Source organism: Amaranthus tricolor, chromosome 1 (genome assembly GCF_026212465.1).
Source record: "Amaranthus tricolor cultivar Red isolate AtriRed21 chromosome 1, ASM2621246v1, whole genome shotgun sequence".
In the NCBI taxonomy this organism is placed as follows: Eukaryota; Viridiplantae; Streptophyta; class Magnoliopsida; order Caryophyllales; family Amaranthaceae; genus Amaranthus; species Amaranthus tricolor.
Window position 1 is genome coordinate 40387922 of NC_080047.1, and position 6088 is coordinate 40394009.

A 6088-nucleotide genomic window follows, 5' to 3' on the forward strand; every position below is an offset into this window, starting at 1 on the left:
ATAGCATTCATTACCTTGATGTTTCATATTAAATGCCATTTGTGTTTTTGTTCTTGTAGTATTTGGAAACTAATGTGTAGTTATTAGTTTACTTGGGTAGTCTTTGGAGCTTATGAAAACAGATCTTGATAATCCAATCACGTTCCTAATTGAGAAACTCGAGTAGTATCATAGTACGACAGTCATAGCTTGCACGAGTATGACATTTCATTCTATTCGGAATGATTAAACGATATGTTCAACCTTTTTCGTTTATTTTCTTCTCCATTCACATCCTGGCTAAAATTATCGTAGTAAACTTCGTTTTATGTGGAAATCGATAACATTTTTGTTATCACGAAGGCAAGATTGCGTATATCCCAAACCCCGCCTAGGTAGGACCGCAAGAACCTAGGTTGGAGCCAGTTAACGACATTAGGGTAATATTTAATTTTTATCGTAAGGCTCTGTCATCGTCTGACCACTTCTTAGTCGTCATCTGAGTTTGCTCAATGGTTAATACTATGGATGAGTTGAAGCATCTAAATGCATCAAATAATGAAAAAGTTATAGTTTATTATAAAAAATCCAACACCTCTCAATAGCTTTTATTCGATCTTATGATGAAAAAGCGAAGAATTGATCAACTATTCACAAATGTGCACCTAAGGTTTTGAGATTAGTGCAAAAGTACTCTTGAGACTCGATCTTAAGCCTTTCTAGGCATGCACTTGTGCTAAATTTAAATTATGAGTTACGAAATTGCAAGTGCACAATTAAACAAATGACAGTTCAAAATAACAAACATGATATAATCTTTCATACCTTGTTTCATGGGTGAGCTTGATTTGTGGAAACTTGAATTCATTGCAATTTGAAATTCATACGTTTTATCTCTTCTCTGTTGGTATACCCGACACCTACATGATATTTGATATAAAATCAAGCAAAAGCTAAGAACATGAAATTAAAATACAAACGTAGACATGGCTTCGAGTTGTGTTGCGGTTGAATTCATGGTCTTGCGGGGTTTAAAAAGGCCTATATTATGCAGTCACGATGGAGAAAATTTCTAATACCCTGCATCTATTACAAAAATCAACCATGAAGTTGTACTAATTTTTAGCTTGCAATATAATTCGTCGTTGTATTAGTTGTAATGTAATAGCTTGTTCATGCTTAGCATCTAATATTTTGATTGCAGATCTTTGCCATCAGGGTTGAACTGTTTGCAGAACGGATTCCCTTGTAACACTGGTGTTGAATGTTGTAAGTATATATTTAGTTCTTTTTTGGCCTTTGGTTTGCCTGTTGTTTGTTGGGAAATTTAAAAAACTTTATGTAGTGACTAAAGCTTATCAGGCATAGACACTAGACTGTAAGAAGAAACATTTCTAATTCAGCCGGCGGACACAAATTTATCTGTTTTCACTTATAATTAATGTCTTAGGCATCAATGAGATATTGAGGTAGCAGCTGCTCTTGATATATTTCTAATCTTATATTCTTATGAAGACGGGTTTCAGAAGAGAATAAGCCACTTATTTTTTGTGCCAAGCAGTACTAAGTGGGCTGTCAGCAATGTTGGATTCCCAGCATCAAACAACAATGTCACTTATACATTAGACATTCCGCGCCAATTTGCTAGCCAAGACTCTGAATTATTTCAACAGCTAGACTGTCAGCTGGATCCCTACGGTATTATGGACTTGGGCTTCAGTCTGGTAATTACAGCGTGCTCCTACAGTTTGCAGAGAATCAAATTGAAGACAATGGTACATGGAAAAGTCTTGGAAGGCGTGTGTTTGATATCCTTATTCAGGTAACAGTTAGAACTTGTGTTTTAAGAGATTGTTCTGATGACATTGTTTGTGCAGCTTACTACTGTTTCTTGTAGCCTAACTTATTGTTGTTGTAAACCAGGGAAATCGGGTGGAAAGAGATTTTGACATACGCAAGGCGGGTGGGGGTCGTTCGTATAAACCTGTTCAGAGAAACTATACTGCTCGGGTGACTGGAAAGTTTCTTGAAATACATCTTTTCTGGGCTGGAAAAGGAACATGCTGCATACCTGTCCAGGGAGCTTATGGACCTTTGATATCAGCTCTCAGCGTTACTACATGTAATTTAATGTTCATTTGGTAGGATAGTATTTCTATCTGTTTATTTCAATTTTCATGAAGTAATCAACTACCTTCTGATTTGCAGTGTTTCAACCAAGACCTATAAGCTGGTATGTCTTATAGGTCTTTTAAAAGAAAAAAGAGATTGCGTGCAGCACAAGATGGTATGTCTAGTATAATTTTTATTTTACTAATATATCTCTTTATAACAATGCCAATCATATGAACCTTGAAGTAAGTTATTACTCTAGAATCAACTTTCCAAGCTAAAGAGTCCAAAATAATGTCCATATGATTTTATATAACTTGCATTGGCCAAAACATCTGCAATCACTTCTGTTAGTATTTAGTAGATTAACAAGGAAATCCATTTGCAGAGTTGGCAGGCATCGATGCCAAAGCATATAGTTATGCTGAACTGAAGTCAGCAACTGGAGATTTCGACCCTTCAAACAAGCTTGGTGAAGGAGGCTTTGGATGTGTCTATAAGGTAAACTAATGTACCTGTTAATAAACTTGTGCTATGTCTGTAATTACAGGGAATCCTGAATGGAAATGTAGTTGCAGTCAAACAGTTGGCTGTAACATCTCATCAAAGTGAAAGACCAATTTGTAACAGAAATAGCTACGATATCTGCAGTACAGCACTGAAATCTTGTAAAGTTAAATGGATGTTGCATTGATGGGCAAAAGCGTTTTGGCTTTATACAAATTTTAGTAAATCCTTAAGCCTCATATGGGCAAGATTAAGTTCTATTGCTAGTAAATGTTTCACTAAAAACAATTTACAGGTGTTTCTGATTCTGATCATTATGAAGAATTAAAGATAATCATTACTAAAGGTATGTTCTAGTATGTAGTATGCAGTAGTTATACTAGTCAACTTCACACTTTTTAGGATTGTCGATCAGATGAACATGAGCAACTTTCTTCTTAGATAATAAAAGTGTGAAATTTCTTGTAGTTTCTCAAGAACAAGAATTGCTTATCCTTTGTAATGTAACTAATTTCTAACAGCAACATTACATTCTTGTATCAGCCAAAGTGAATATAAAAGATTAAATTCTAATGTAAATCTTAAACTAAAGATTAAAGTTATTTGGATATGTTTAATATTTGATATTTTATTTGAATAAATAATATGAAGAGAATTTATATAAATATTAATAATGTAATATTTTTATTATCAACTGTAAATTTTCCTTATTGATTTTCCCATATATTTTAAGTATATTAAGATATAAAAGTCTAGTTATACTAATATTTAATTCCATGAAAAAAAAAATAACAAGTACTATGAAAATAGTAGGACTATAAGAACTATAAACACTCAGCTGGTCTTGGGAGCGACCGTTTCATACTGAGACCGCCCATTTCTCTCCCAAGCCCAATACCATTTACAAATTAAAAAAACAAAAGGAAATATAGAATAACGGCCATATTTGAAAACGTTATTCATGGAAATGTTTTTAAAACCGCCAAAAACTTCAAGCTCGACAATTATCTTCACAAATCTCTATAGATCTTCAAGAAACTATTAAGAACATCGACATTTCATCTGTAAAACTTCATAAATCTCTGCAATTGAGGATTTAATGAATGAATTCGACATAGAAATGATTTACAGAAATTACGAAAAGATGCATACGAAATTGAAGGTAATATCATGAAATATCGTATATAAAATATGATAATGTTCAAATGATATGTAAATTGACAATTTACTGATATACAGAGTTAAGGATTGATAGTGATCAAATGATGGAGGTTTATAACGTTGATGGTGAAATCGAAGAAGATAAATTCACGAAAAATAATGATTGATACAGGTACTTCGCAAAACACTATCTTCAATTCTATTATTATAGTATTCAGTTGTATGCATATAGTATTCAATAAGTCTTTGTTATTATATGTTCAAAAATGAATTAATCATAAAATTTCAAAATGTCAATTTAAATATCACAATTTTAATTCTAACATATTCAATTTGAACAAATATGTTGCAATATCTCTATTCAATAGGCATATTTATTTTTAAATCAATAATTAAAGATTATAAGTTCAAAATTGAGTTAGATTATAAAACATCAATGTCAAATTATATGTCACACATTTCCTATTAAGATGTTAAATTGGAACTAAATGATATACAATTGTAATTTTATATGTCACACTTTAACTTTATATGTTAAATTGAGAAATATCAATTGTAATTTTATATGTCACATTTTAACTTTTAACAAATTCAATTTGAACAAAATCGTATACAATATCTTTATAGACTTTGAATGGATATACTTATACTAAGATTAAATTAATCAATTAGAAAAAAATAATAAAACTAATTGTAACACTCCAAATTTTAAGGAATATAAATAATGATATTTTATTTAATTCTAATTTATATTGGATATTATAAAAATATTAATAATAAAAATAATGATAGTAATAATTATAATTTAAGTAATATAGATAACTATAAAGAAAGATATTATATAAATAATGGTAAAGAGTAAATAGGTAGTATTAAACTACCTCCTATTCAATTCATTAGTCCCATTTAGTTTTTCACACTTGTTGAGGCAACATTTTAACTTTTAATATCTCTAATTATTCTAAATTAAAAGTTATAAAAAATTGATATTAAGAATCTTTGTATTGAGACGAATTAAACAAGATCTTACATGACTATGTATTAACTAATAGACTAAGAATAAAATACAAATTAAGAATGATAAGTAAATAGTGAAAAAAAAATGGAACTAATAGGTAGAATAGGGGGGAGTATTAAAAAAAAAATACAAAACAAAAGCTAATGAAACACGGTTATATGGCATCTCCTTCACCGCCATTTTCTTATTTCCTCTTCCTACACAGTTATCTTCTCTCATTCTTTTCCTTCTTCATTTTACATCTTCAATCTTTATCTTTTATAATTAGTTTTGTGATCTTACTAGTATAATACTTCACATCTTCAAAGAGGCTAGAAAAAAAGTTTCTAAACTTGCGATCTTGGTGCGTTTGGGGCTACTTCAAGAGACGATTTTTCCCGAACTTTGATAGTTTTTAATCATCTTTGGTGTGGATACCGATTTCATTGAGGAGCCGTATTGATTGTGCTAGTTGGGTTGCTGTAATTTAAAAGTTTAGATTTCTTACTCGAATATTTATTAGTTACGAGAAAAGAGTACAAAGGTATGTATCTTTCTCTTTAGCTGAGATTGGTTTAAGGACAAGGAGATGCTCTTCTTAATATAGAAAGTGGTTTGAATAGTTTTAGAAAAGTTATAGATTGTTTAATGTCTTTAAATGGTTGGGATTACCTTTGTGGTGTCTCAAGGAATTGGAACCTCGTCGGGATAATCTTGACGCTACATAATAGTTGGGGTACGTTGATCAGTACCTCGGACTTAGATCTTCTGCTACGGTTTGGCCGTTTGTGGGGTCACACTAGGGATCTTTGACTAATAGTTATCCGGAGGGCCTAGCTAGCCCAATGGAAATAAAATTCGTTCCATTTCATAGATTTGATTGGTGATTCGAAGATTTTGAAAGGAAATGATTTATTAAAGAAAAAAGGAACAGTGTTTGATTTATGAAAACAAAAAACGAAGGAAAAGTGATTTTATAATGTATTTTTTTTATAGTATTGTGTTTGCAAAAGTAAATGATTTGTAATATACATGTAATGTATCCTATCTATATATATGTTTTGGATTCACAGTATGGAAACTAGCTCAGCCTGTTTGGCTGATATTACATGTCATTATACGCAGGTACCTAAAGATTAGAGTCGGGATACGAGCAGAGAGCTACGTCCATTCATTTTGTGTATAAAGTTATAATATTTCTTTCCGCCTTAGTTTTATGTATAATTAGTATTTTAATTTTTAAGACTTAAAGATGTAAATATTTATCTGCGCTAAATCTTTTCGGTTAGGTTGTAATAATTTAACTTAAGTTATGATTTAAATGCTGGATAG

General features: G+C 31.1%; 1 long non-coding RNA gene across 1 annotated transcript; it reads left to right on the forward strand.

Annotated features, from left to right (window-relative positions):
• Positions 1 to 1544: 1544 nt before the first annotated feature.
• LOC130814856 (uncharacterized) lies at positions 1545 to 2985 on the forward strand. The gene is made up of 4 exons (XR_009042506.1): positions 1545 to 1801; positions 1903 to 2101; positions 2188 to 2266; positions 2480 to 2985. It is a non-coding gene; the product is annotated as an uncharacterized LOC130814856 (long non-coding RNA).
• The last annotated feature ends 3103 nt before the right edge of the window (positions 2986 to 6088 follow it).